Source organism: Lepidochelys kempii, chromosome 9, assembly GCF_965140285.1.
Source record: "Lepidochelys kempii isolate rLepKem1 chromosome 9, rLepKem1.hap1, whole genome shotgun sequence".
Taxonomy (NCBI): Eukaryota; Metazoa; Chordata; order Testudines; family Cheloniidae; genus Lepidochelys; species Lepidochelys kempii.
The window spans coordinates 10,636,267-10,650,817 of NC_136388.1; the positions used below are offsets into that span (position 1 = coordinate 10,636,267).

Sequence of the window (14,551 nt, forward strand, 5' to 3'; positions counted from 1 at the left end):
CTGTCTACTCTAACTGACTGTACATCTGTGCCCTTCTGACTGACAGTTCTGGGTGCTACCCAAATAATATTCGTAATGATAGCAACAACAAATTTTAAATATGTTTACTGCACAATACGACATAAATACCTACAGCCCACAACAGAACCAAGCACTGTGAAAAGTTATCATTACACATTGGTGAAAAGATCTCACACATTCCAGAAGACTTCTCAAACAGTATATATCCACTCCTGCTATACCAGCCAGCAAACAGCCCACCTGCATTCCCAGAATTAAGTACATACTCTCTTTAAGAAGTACTGGAAAACCTAAAGGAGTCTCAAATCAAACCTGTGAATGTGACCTACACCCTTCCTGGCTTGTGAAAGAATCATGGGAACAGGTGCTACTCCTGACTGAACTAGCCAACACATCATTCAGAGAAGGGATATTCCCTTACTCCTTCAAATATGCAATAGTGCAACTGGCATTGACGAAACCCATCCTAGATATCAGGTTTCTAGCCAGCTATCACCCAGTATCAAACCTGTTCCTGGAGAAGCTCAGAGAGGAGCTAGCCAAAGTCCAACAAAAAGCTCATCTAATTGCAGCTAATGTAGTAGACATGGCACAATGTGGATTGAGTCCAGGACATATAGAATGAAAACTGCTTTAGTAGCACTAATGGATGATCTCCTGCAGTCAGTGGATGATAAGTAGTCAACCATTCTCATCCTCCTGATCCTCTCAGCAGCATTCAATATTGTTGACCCTAGCATACTGTGACGTTGCACTCCATATGCTTTATGAAAATATGCTTAGAATGTGAATATAATGTAACTGGAATATGCTTTATGCAAAAGGTCTCTTGTAAGGTGTCATTACAAAGCTTATAATCTACTGAGTGTGTTCAGTATTAGCAAAAAGAAAAGGAGTACTTGTGGCACCTTAGAGACTGAAACCTGTCAGTATTAGCAGTTAACTCTGAGGTTCTATTGTACTTATGCAAAGTGTGGGCCATTAACGGTGGTTTAGAATCTTGATGACTCTCATTGACTAGGACAATTGGCTGTAAATGGCTGTTTACCTGCAAGCCTTCCTGTGTACCTGAAGTGGGCAATGAAGAATGAGGTCTCACAGGACATGTGACCAGGTCACATGATACTGGAATCCATCTTAAGCCTGGTGCTTTCCCATTTAGAAGGAGGAGTGTGGACCCAGATAGACAAAAGATTCCCACTTTGTGCCAAAGCTATAAAAGAGGGTGGAAAGAACAAAGGGGTTCCAGTCACGTGAAATCTCCTGCTTTTCACCTAAGATGCCTGCTTGAACTAACAAGGTCTGAACCAGGGGAAAGGATTGGGTCCAGACTAGGAAGGAGTCTAGTCATGAAAGAAGCTTATTGGAACATCTCTAAGGGTGAGATTTACCTGTATTCAGTTTCTTAATGTATTAGGCTTAGATGTGTGTGTTTTGTTTTATTTTTTTTTTGGTAACTTACTTTGTTCTGTCTGTTATTACTTGAAACCACTTAAATCCTACTTTTTATAGTTAATAACATCACTTTTGTTTGTTTATTAATTCATCCAGAGTCAGTGATTACTAGCTGGGGGAGCAAACAGCTGTGCATATCTCTCTCAGTGTTATAGAGAGCGGACAATTTATGAGTTTACCATGTATAAGCTTTATACAGAGTAAAATGGATTTATTTGGGATTTGGATACCATTGGGAACTGGGTGTCTGGGTGCTGGAGACAGGAGTACTCGCTGAGCTGTTTTCAGTTAAGTTTGCAGCTTTGAGGGTGTCATAAATATAAAGGGAAGGGTAAACCCCTTTGAAATCCCTCCTGGCCAGGGGAAAGCTCCTCTCACCTGTAAAGGGTTAAGAAGCTAAAGGTAACCTCGCTGGCACCTGACCAAAATGACCAATGAGGAGACAAGATACTTTCAAAAGCTGGGAGGAGGGAGAGAAACAAAGGGTCTGTGTCTGTCTGTATGCTGCTCTTGCCAGGGACAGAACAGGAATGGAGTCTTAGAACTTTTAGTAAGTAATCTAGCTAGGTATGTGTTAGATTATGATTTCTTTAAATGGCTGAGAAAAGAATTGTGCTGAATAGAATAACTATTTCTGTCTGTGTATCTTTTTTGTAACTTAAGGTTTTGCCTAGAGGGGTTCTCTATATTTTTGAATCTGATTACCCTGTAAGATATCTACCATCCTGATTTTACAGGGGGGATTTCTTTATTTCTATTTACTTCTATTTTTTATTAAAAGTCTTCTTGTAAAAAACTGAATGCTTTTTCATTGTTCTCAGATCCAAGGGTTTGGGTCTGTGGTCACCTATGCAAATTGGTGAGGCTTTTTATCCAACATTTTCCAGGAAAGGGGGGTGCAAGTGTTGGGAGGATTGTTCATTGTTCTTAAGATCCAAGGGTCTGGGTCTGTAGTCACCTAGGCAAATTGGTGAGGCTTTTTACCAAACCTTGTCCAGGAAGTGGGGTGCAAGGTTTTGGGAAGTATTTTGGGGGGAAGGACGTGTCCAAACAGCTCTTCCCCAGTAACCAGTATTAGTTTGGTGGTGGTAGCGGCCAGTCCAAGGACAACGGGTATAATATTTTGTACCTTGGGGAAGTTTTGACCTAAGCTGGTAAAGATAAGCTTAGGAGGTTTTTCATGCAGGTCCCCACATCTGTACCCTAGAGTTCAGAGTGGGGGAGGAACCTTGACAGAGGGCGTGGTTCAGACCCTGGGTCTTTTTGCAGCAGGCTAGCATGTCTCGCTCAACAAGACAGGGTCCTGGAGTCCCAAGCTGACAAAGAAAATGGGCTCAGAGGTAATTTCAGCACATCAGGTGACAGTCCCAAGGGGGTCTCTGTGACCGAACCCATCACACAAACTATTGTCCTGCTCAAGAAAGATGGCAGACATCCAGGGGAATGAGCTAAAATGGTTTAAGTCATTTCTGGAGGGATGCACCCAAACAATAGTGATGGGAAATTGCACGCCTCTACTAGACTTCTCATGTTTAGGGTCTGTAGCCTGATCAATTATTGCAATTATAAAATAATTTATCACATGCTCTTTATTCAGATAGCCACTTAGAGTTAAATTAAAAAGATGAGAAGGGTGAAACACACACACAAACTTTATAGGCTTTAGTTAATACAGGCAAATATAACTGAAATCATAGAAGAATATAATAAGTATAAGAATATGATAAATGCAGTAAAGTGTTTTTCTGAATTGTTCATGCTTCCAACTCTGTGGAGACCATTATAAACAAAGATGGAAGAAATAGTCAACGGAGAATGTCAGAAAAAAGGTCCTGATCAGTTTGCACTGTCTCAGGATCTGACAAGTGCAAATTACGGGGCCAAAACTTACATCTTTATACCCTCATCTTAGTACACCACCAGATATCCATGGCCATATTTGACCTATTCCGTAAACTGGAACTTGCCCTTTGCCCATGTGTGGTATTCCGAGTGCCCAGAGTTAGACTTCCAACCACTGACATAATCTATTTGCACCAATCACATGCTTAATAAATCTCATACATCAATGGGGTCACCACTATAGTTACCTCATTGCAAAATACCCCAAACATTCTGTTATTTACACAGTTTTGTGATGTACCTATTCTTCTATAGTTACTTACTTTGTTATGCAGCATGCCAGTATGAAATTTATAACCTCAGGTCAAACCCTGGGGCTTACTTTGGCTAACTATTTATCAGATCTGTCACCCAAGCCTGCACTCTGAGCCCTTAACACATAACATTTAATAGCCAAACCTATACACACAGGTTAGTTCTTCACATGCTGTTACACCTTTAATAAAATTCCTTATTATTTCTATAAGCATGCTTTGCAGATAGATTATAGTTTGATCAGAAATACAGACCATCACCGTAAAAATAAGATCTGGTCAAAGTCAACAAGTCCCACAAGGATAAATTATTTCACTGGTCCTATTCAAGATCTACATGCAGCCACTAGGGGAACTGGTCAGATGATATGGACTCAAATGCCAACAATATGCAGCTGACACACACAGCTCTACTTATCTTTTGCCACATACAACCACATAGAATCATAGAATATCAGGGTTGGAAGGGACCTCAGGAGGTCATCTAGTCCAAACCCCTGCTCAAAGCAGGACCAATCCCCAATTTTTGCCCCAGATCCCTAAATGGCCCCCTCAAGGATTGAACTCACAACCCTGGGTTTAGCAGGCCAATGCTCAAACCACTGAGCTATCCCTCCCCACATCACTACCACCAAAATAATCCAAACCTTCATTCAGCTCATGGATGAAGAACAGCAGGTTGAAGCTCAACCCAAGCAAGACAGAAGTTAGTCTGGTGGACAGAAGAAAGCACTTTAAAGAGTCTGCAGTCACTGTGTAATCTTCTTTGATTAATGGGACACACACGTAACAGGTCAATTCAGTGCATAGTTTAGGAGTGCTCCTAGATTTATTCATGGTGCTAAGTTCTCACAAAACATATATAGATATAGATATATGTTTACCCACCAAAACACTAGATTGCACACATAATTCACCGCCTGGAAGAGGATGAGCAAGACAACAAACTACATGTGAAAGACGTTAGTCACATCACTTAATGCACTAGTAGAAGGTGCTCAGATACTACAGCGATGAGGCTGTTATAAGAATCTATAAAGCATAGAACTCTTCTGTTTCCATTTCCATTGTTATTTATTCATGCCCTTTTTTGTCTCCCAATCTCTTAATCTCGCCTACTTTTAACTCTGTCCCTTTCCATTCTCTGTTTCTTCCTTCCCTTTCATCTCTTCTCCACCCCTCTCCTCTATATTTGCCACTATCCTGAGTTCTTTAATTTTCTTTTCCGTTTTGCAAGTTTCTCAGACCTTTCCCCAAAAGATTAGTACTGAACTACCCACATCCCCATCTCCAAAGAGTGGAATGTAATCAACCCCTTACACTGTGCTGGGGCTGTATTACCTGTAATTACCTCCAACACAGCTGTTCTACTTCTAAACCCCTCTGCTGTTTCATTCTCCTCGGCCACTTTGTGTTACCCCTCAGCTTCCATCGCTACTCTTGGCTTTTCCTGCCTCCCATCTCTTAATGAAATCATTCATTCAGTTGTTTATGATCCATCATCCTTTCTATTCTTTTCTCTGACTAATGTGATTCTTGTTTAACTTCTTTTATTACCCACCTCTCTTACCAATCCCTGTCAGAGTTGTGCAGCCAGTATTAGCAGATATTGACTTCAGCGGAACTAGATATCAATGTCTATTGACCCAGGTGAAGCTAAGATCAATTTTTTTACCTCGAGGGACAATAAGTCAAACATGAATTCAACTGTTATGTACATTCAGAATATATTTATTAGAACTATCTGGAAATCTGATCATTGTGGTCATGAATACAATAGGTCTAATTTAAAACAGAACAGTATCAACCACAATTAACATTCTAAGAGGAGATGAAGATAGACATCTGTAAAAGGAGACAGAGTTAGAAGTTTGTAAAATAAACTAAGCACCTGACCATTTATATCCACAGGAGGGGTCTAAGAGCCACAGATCACTACCTGAAAAAGCTCCTTGTCTAACCCCTGGAAGAAGTAGGTTGGCTTCTGTCAGCTGAAGTGTCCCAGCTGTTCCATATGCTGTACCAGAGCCCAGACTGGAAGACAGTGTCTGACTTTTTAAGTGGTAGTTTGATAAAAGCTTTTTAGGCATTTCTTATTTCTTTTCAGCAAAACTATTTGTACCAACCCATCATATTCTGCTCACAACTTAAGACCCAGTTTTAAAGTTAAACAACTTCATATTTACAGTCATGGAAAGTAGTGTTTCATTGGTATACCAGCTAATTGCTTTTTTTCCAAAAAGAAGATATAATAAGAATTCTAAATATCTCCGTGCATCTTCTCTAGAGAAAGTAAATACAAATAAAAAAAACTTTTTAAATAGTAAAGACATCTTAAAAATCTTTAACACAATGGAGCAGCTGTTACTGAGTTTACTTGATGGGTATATCCTGTCATTAGGGAAATCAGAGGCCTCTTCTAAATACCTTTTTTGTTTGGTTGTTTGTCAGCTCAAACACTGATTAGGTTCTTTTACAACCACATTGTTTGTTTGCAAAAATGCCACAGGAAAAAATCTTAAGTAGCAACTTGAGCTCTGTAGAGGCTCCAGATACACATAGGGCTATTTTCTTGAATTCATATACAGTGGATGATGTTACTAGGATAAAAAACCAGAAGTGCATGGGAAAAAAACTCGAGGGGTATTTTCAGTGATTGGTGTACACAAGTGAAAACAAATAAGTTTAAAACAGAAGGCCTAATCCTGCATTTCTTATAGGAAATACTGACATTGCCATTAATGGGAATTTTTCCTCAGTAAAGGAAATGCAGGATTAAGTCTTGAAAATAAATCTAGAAATGAAAAACAACAATAACCCTGAGTCTGAATGTGAACTATTTGACAGAAGGAACTTCAACAAAGGGACACAAGGTAGGGTTCCTTTTTTTTTTTTTTGTATTTTACCATAGACTCTGATGTAACTCACAGCTGACCAGAACAATAGTATTTAGACAGCAAGCTGTGAAAGCCTAAAGAGAATCCTCCCCATTTTCATGTTGAAAAATCCGCATCTAAATACACCATCTGCCAAACCCTGCCCAGAGCTGGTATACTGTTGGGTATTCTGGATATCTCTGGGCAGAAACAGTATGGAGCGGTCTTCTACTCTGCTATGCAGAAAATCCACGGGGGAATAAAGAGGGGTGTGTGTGTGTGTGTGTGCATCCATGCACATGTATATATGTATAAAGGCCAGAATCAAGCATAAAATTATTATTTTAAAATGTGAGTCCAGTAATTTGCTGGCTTCAGATTATGAAGCAGGTCAGTTTTGTGGGTAAGTTCCTGTTTGCAATTTAAAATTACACTATGAAATGTGCAAAAATAGCTGGGTAACATATGGTGGCTGGTGACTTAACTAAAAATAATCCTGCATGGCATTAAAAATGTGAAATATTCTCTGAATTGCATTGGGAAATTTCTAACAGGTAAACTTACAATGTCCAGAAATGGTTACCATTGCCATCTGACAATATACCATGAAGAAGGGAAAGAGGGAGAGAATATACATACACACACATTTAATGCCACAGAGGCTGTTATTTATTTAGATCACCAGTACATTACTCAGTGACAGTAAATATTGTATATATGTATACACCATCTCTTTCACCATCAGAGAAAGAGTTGGGAGAAGGAGGGTAGGAGAGGAACAGAGAGTATTTTGTTCACACTTTTTGAAGAGACCTGGTTTATAAGCTTCTTTGGAAGATTTTTTTTTTTTTTAAAGAGAGACATGAAGATGGAGAAGATGGAGGTATGGTGGACCAGGTTTTCCAGCCATTGCGGGCTGCATGGAAGAAGACGTTGCAGTCAATGGGAGTTGGATGGGCTCTAAGTCATCAAGCAGAGCAAATAGGGAAGAGGAAGCACAGAAAGAGAAGAGGGGAGAGGTAGGCAGGAGCTAAGTTGTGGAGGGTGCTGAAAGGAAAAACTTACTTATGAGGTAAGTGGAAAGCAGAGGTGGTATTTGAAGAGGGGCCAGACTTAGTGAGAATGGAAGGAAACGCAATTGATTTTTGTGGCAGCATTTTGGTTGGATTGAAGGAGGAGGGAGGCCAGGATCTAGGATGTTCAGAAAAACCTGTTTTTTAAAAATGAAAGTGAGACACTGACATGACTCACTAAAACTTCATAGGACAGGATGCCAAAGCATCTCATCCTAACCTGCACCATGCATTTGATTCCTATCCTGGGCCTTTCACAAGTGAAGGTTATAGTTATTCCAAACTGTGAGGTGCTTTTTTGGGAGACCAGATTGAGACCTTCAAATTCATTTCATTCATCACAGAGGTAATGGCTCCTAAATCCAGGTTTCCAGAGGTAAAGAGCTAATGCTTAATCCTGTATACCATCTAGATCCTTCCTTAGAATCACATACATTTATGGTCTTCCTTAGAAGAATTTGCCATTTTTTCAAAGATAATTTTAGTGTTTATACGAGGTTCTAGACAGATGTCCTGGAAAATGACATCCTGCATTTAGCCACAGAACAAGTAAAACAATGGTCATGGCAATGCCAGCTTTCTCATGCTTTCCTTTCAAAGGGCATCAGTCTTGACTTGAGAGTAGCATATTCTCCATCCCAGGTCAATCTCAGCAGGAGTACACAGCAACAGCCATTGGGCTTTTGATGTGAACACCTGTCCATGAAAAGATGAGTTAATTTTACAGTGGACATCTAATGATTTTTGCCCACAATCAACCATAGTATCAATGTACAAAAACAAGACTTTTTCCATATTTGCATTCCTTTTGTTTGAAAAGGAATATTTACCTTCTTGAAATTATGTTTTTCAATCTGATTTCATTCAGCAGGTAAACATACATTTCATTATACAGATAGTTTGACAAAAAGGAACAGGAAACCATTTACTTAAGTTAAAACCCTCACATTATTATTGTTTGAAAAATATACATTTAAATAAAAGTGTTCAAAGGAAGCTAAAGATGTCAAAAGCATTTAGAGGCTGAACAGATCCCTGTTCAGATTACACCATTTCACGTAATCCAAATTCATACTCACTGTCACTAAGGTGAGCATTACGACTGTTACCAAACCCTACACAAATATTCAGATTTTTGTTTTTCCTGTCATGCTGAAGGTTATCTCCATAGTTGTTCTGAAAAATCAGGTGACAACCATTTCCCATGATGCTTTAAGGGCTGTCAAGCTGTCCATCAAACTGTCACCTGACCAATCGTTCCCATGGTTCTTTTAGTCTTCTAGTATGATAAATTGAAAGGCACTATTATCTGCCTGTTGTGAAGAGGAACTGCTTAGGCTTTGATAAGATATCACTAGTCCCAGGTGAGAGGAGACTGACAGCACATCAAGACAAGAAAACACATGGAAACAGTGAACATAGGAGCACAAGGATTACAAATATCTGTTGTCATTATTTATTACCCCTTTTCTTGGTTTTAGTTTTATATTTGTCCTATTGTCAGTTCAAATACAAACACTTCACTTTCTAGGCAGCAAATCTTAACTGTTGCTATTTTTACAGTTAGTTATAGAATGAGAAGAAGTATTTAAAATATGAAAGAGATCTTTAATAGACGGTTGTGTTACCTACCTTTTTTGATACACCTTGCGCTTTCCACCATTGTATTTGAAGTTTTCTATGATTCTCATGGTACAATTATGTCAGAGGAAAATGAGAAACCCTGGAAGATATGAAGATATTTTTAAAGCTCAACACCTATTTTCATTGATATCTGTGTTTATTAGGAAGACCTTCAGTTCAAGGTTTTTCTTGCTGATATCTCTGATCTCAGACTTTATATGAACACCCAAAGTTAGCTTAGGAGGTCTCAGACATAAAACAATATGTTGTTATTTATTGTGAGTTGTTAAGATTAAAAATAGTTGGTTGCTAACATCACCACCTTGTGTACAAATCTTTTTTTGCATGCAGATTTGTAATGTGATTAGGCAGCACTGTAATTTTATTAGGCAGTAACAGAGCCCCTCAGTTACAAAGAAGAACATTTAAATAATTTTGTAAATCAAAAATCTAAAAAAATTATTAATTTTTAGCCTTTTGTGTTTGTTCAACCACATTGCTACACTCCCCTGAACTGAGATTTAAAGCAAAGCTGACATACACAGTGAACAACTTGTATTCACTAGGATAAACACTAAGAATCAATGGCATAGTAGTTCAACAAAGTAACAAAATCATTTCTAAAGTACTAATAATGGTAATGGTCTCAAGTTGCAGTGGGGGAGGTTTAGGTTGGATATTAGGAAAAACTTTTTCACTAGGAGGGTGGTGAAGCACTGGAGTGTGGTACCTAGGGAGGTGGTGGAATCTCCTTCCTTTGCAGTTTTTAAGGTCAGGCTTGACAAAGCTCTGGCTGGGATGATTTAGTTGGGGATTGGTCCTGCTCTGTGCAGGGGGTTGGACTAGATGACCTCCTGAGGTCCCTTCCAACCCTGATATTCTATGGTTCTATGAATAAAGGTTGGATTCACAATTACAGCATGTTCAGCCAACTTCAAAAGATTGTTTTCCACTTGGTGGCTCTTTTGAGAAACCACCCAGCTTGTTTCATGGAGGGGGACCCCCCCCCCCGAAACTCTCCAATATGCTCATATTTAAATATGCAACTGACTTCAAAACATTAATCCAGTATTCATCCACTGCTATGAAACAGGGCCAATCATAAGTACATTGAGGTTCTCCATTCATGAGCCAGGTGAAAAGGCAAGTGGTGAGGCGCACAAATATTAAATAGTGAATTCCATAATAAGTGGATTTGAACAAGACAGTTTCCTCCACCCTTTTGTCAAGAAGAAGGATGTTAGCTGAGGTGGAAAGACAAGAGTGAAATAACAAATCGATTTCCTGTATGCCATAGAAACAATTAGAACTACTTCAAGGGAATCTTAGCATCACTGAATGAACACACTCTATCAGCTGTTGTTTGGGTCTGGTAGCACCTCCAATAGCACCTCCTAGGCACTTCCCAAAAAGAAAAAAGCATAGTCCCTGTCATAAATATAAAGGGAAGGGTAACCACCTTTCTGTATACAGGGCTATAAAATCCCTCCAGGCCAGAGGTAAATTCCTTTCACCTGTAAAGGATTAAGAAGCTAAAGTAACCCCGCTGCCACCTGACCCAAAATGGCCAATGAGGGGACAAGATTCTTTCAAATCTGGATGGGGGGGACAAAGGGTTTTGTCTGTCTGTGTAAGACCTTTGCCGGGAACAGATCAAGGATGCAAGCCTTCCAACTCCTATAAAGTTAGTAAGTAATCTAGCTAGAAAATGCGTTAGATTTTCTTTTGTTTAATGGCTTGTAAAATTCGCTGTGATGGAGAGAGTGTGTATTCCTGTTTTTGTGTCTTTTTGTAACTTAAGGTTTTGCCTAGAGGGATTCTCTATGTTACGAATCTGATTATCCTGTAAAGTATTTACCATCCTGATTTTACAGAGGTGATTCACAGTATACAGATAGTATGAGAAGCTGACAAATGGTAGCATAGGAGGGGGCAGTGGGTAACATGAAATAGGACATGGGCAGATAAATAGGGAGGGGCAGAGTTATGAAGGACTTTGAACAGGTTGACAAAAAGCTTAAACTTGATGCAGCAGAGTAAGGGGAGCCAGCAGAGGGATTAAAAATGGGGATGATGGGGTCAAAACAACCAAATGATCTTACAAACAGGTTTTTTGCATAGACTGGAAAGAGAAAACGAGCATGTTGAAAAGGCCAGAAAGGAAGAGGAGACAGAGATAAAGAGGGGAAATGATAAGGGCCTGAATGAGAATTTTGGCTGCCGGGATGGCAAATAGTGGACAGATTATTGAGATGTCATGGGGGAAGAAGCAGCAGGATTTGGACATGACTGGGAAGTGTGGAATGAGGGACGAATCAAAGGTGAACCCCAGATTATGGGTAACCAAGGGGACAGTGATATTACTCTCTTTATAGCTATCTTTCTTAAATAGTTTCCAGACACCCGTCACTGCAGTATTAGGTGCTATGCACAGTGCTCCACTTATCAACTGTCCTGCAGTAACAGACCTCACTGGCAGGAGAAACAGGATGGGTGTATATCATGCCTGCTTTTCTACAAACACCACACATTAATACTTCAACAAGGTTTTAGTGAGTTTTCAGCAGTAGGCTGTATGGCACCAAACCCAATAAAGTTCTGTATACCTCCTATGAACACATCATTGTTTTTCTCTTCCCATTCCCACCCCAATCTCTCGTACTTGCTGGCCAAATAGAACTTGAAGGTAGGAAAAGGGACATAGATTACAAAAATCTACTGCACCCTCATTGGTGAATTATTACGTTGCACTGAAGAGTCATTAGAGAAAATAATCCACCCCAATGTCATGAAAAGTCTGTTCACAACACTGCTGCTCAGAAAGAATTCCCATTGCTAACAATAAGGAACGCTGGATGTGTCGAATAAGGGCCGTAACTGAAGGGAAGGGATCTACTGCTGACCAACATCAGCCCTATTTTCTCCTCTTTATAACCTGACTTTCCCCCTTGGTAAAGATGAATGACGACACTCAAATATTGCATTATATAAAATACATGAACTCTGCTATATTCACCCCAAACACGAATCAAAAATCCATCTAATCTCTGCTCTGTATTAACAAACAACAAATAAGAAAAAGAATTATTGAACTGAGTATATAATAAAAGTAATTCCCCCACTGTTTACAAGTAAAATAAAGCATTAGACCTCATTAATGAATTTGTCAGCATCAGTTATACAGCACCAGTTGTCACATGACGTCAAAAGAAAGGAAAACAAAATGGGAAAGAGAAGACAATACAGGAGGGAATTCAACCCAGATTTTCCAAGTCCGAGTGCCCTAAATCACTGGACCACCCATCCAGTGCAAAACCCAAATTGCTGCTTTCTGAGATTGTTAGTTTCTCTGTAATAAGTGTGAAACCATGTTTTTTCCCAGTTTGTGAGGCAAGAAGGGCTACGCTCTTCTCAGTGAGTCTGCAATATTTTAAGCAATGCAATGATCATCAGCATATGTGTATTAAAATACCCTACTCATAACTCAAGAAAGAATAGTTAAAAAGAAGCAGTCAGAGGATACTTTAGAACTCCATGATGATAATGCTTATGTTACTCCATACAAAAATCATTTTCTGGCTTGATCAGAGGATATGCAGTAATGCTGGAGGTGAGTGGCTGCATCCACAACTGTGATGATGACAGCTTGGAGCCTTAGTATGAGCCCAATAAAATCTATTCAAGACCTTTCTGGGGGGTTAGTGATAGATTGTTGGGTGAGCAGGAATAGTTTTCTACAATAGAAGAGTATGCAGTATGTGTGTTTTTCTTGACAGTTTCTTTTTCCAGATCACTCTTTTCTAGGTTTGTCAGTCAAACACTTAGTCCATATCAACTCCGTCCTCCTGTACACAGTCTTTCCACCATTTTCTTGTTCTCTATCCATACACACTGGTCTCAAAGGCCTCCCTAACACGATTCCGTATATCCTTACTTTGTATGCGCCCATACCACGTCAGCCTCCTCTCTTGAAGCTTCTCCCTGATACCGCCAACCTCCTGGACCTCATTTCCACTTGTGGTCCAGTAAAGTCGCCCCTCTAAGTGTCCTCATTTGTCTCATTTCAACGACTCAAGTGCCTCTCTTTGGTCGCCCATGTCTCTCATCCATACAGAAGAACTGGTCTCACCATGGTTGTGTATAGTTACCCCTTAAGTAGTCTGGGCATCCATTTATCACAAAATCACTCCACTTATCTTATGCCAGAGTTTCCCCAGGCTCAGCAGCCTTGCTTGCAGTGCTCTGTCAGCTTCTAATCAGCCCCCAACATACTTTTAACATTGTAAGCTGATTTAGGCACTGGCCCTCGATTTTGACATTCATCTGTTTTGGTTCTGTGCAAATCATCCACACAACTTCAGTCTTTTTTTCCCTCATTTTGAGGCCACAGAGTTAAGTTTCCTGTTCCAGGTATCGATTGCCTGGACCAAATCATTTTTTTGACAGTTTCTATAAACATTTTTTCTTTCTATCAACAATCTGATTTTGGCTAAATAAAAAAAGGAGAGAGGCCAAAGGGCTTTGTTTGGATCCCTGATGCAGCAGCAGAGTACCTCAGGGAAGCCTCTTCTGTGCCTGGAGTATATGATTCAGTAAGACTAGTACAGAATATACTAAAAGAATAAAACCGTTAACCCATTTCTGCCTGTATGGATCCCTCTGGATTTACAAAATGTGATTTTTCCATACACAACAATAACTGATAATATATCTAGTAGACACCAGATATGTTTTGCAAGTGGGCAAAAAATATGCAAGAGAAATTGGAACATCATTAGAAGGCTAGAACCAAAAATATATCAGAATGGATATAAATAAATCAGAAAGTAGTTGTCAGGAATAACTTAATGTTATTTTTTTAAGACAATCTACTCTTTTAGGCCCTCATCCTGTAAACACTTATGTATACAAGTAACTTTACAGATATGAGTAGTTCTGTTCAGTATGACTACTCACGTTCATAAAGTTACCCATATACATAAGTGTTTGTAGAATTAAAGCCTTTGGATTTTTTTTCTTTATATTAGAAGAGGGTAGTAACAGAAATATTACTCAAAGAAATTCCTCACCTAATTCAAACTTTGTTCTAGCTATTTCAGAGCCTGGTACAATGGGCATGCTCAGTGGGTCCACTGAAGACAAGGATAACTAAACAAAAACTGTTTTTTCTTTAAAGAACATTACCAGTTCAGTACAATGCTGTGAACATTAGGAAAAAGTCACTTTAATAAAAATAAAATTGCACACCATGCAACAAAACAATCGTGATTTGAAAGACCCTGACAAAATTACACAATGTAATATGACCTTTCTTAACTTCATTTCCCATCCAAAACCAGAAATCATA

At 39.3% G+C, this 14,551-nt stretch overlaps 1 long non-coding RNA gene across 1 annotated transcript in view; it reads right to left on the reverse strand.

Moving 5' to 3' along the window:
- Positions 1–9,222: 9,222 nt before the first annotated feature.
- The window catches only part of LOC144930853 (uncharacterized), a 220,602-nt gene continuing 215,273 nt past the window's right edge, over positions 9,223–14,551 (reverse strand). The window contains exon 3 of the long non-coding RNA XR_013636309.1: positions 9,223–9,304. This is a non-coding gene — a long non-coding RNA (uncharacterized LOC144930853). The remainder of the gene's footprint in view (positions 9,305–14,551) is intronic.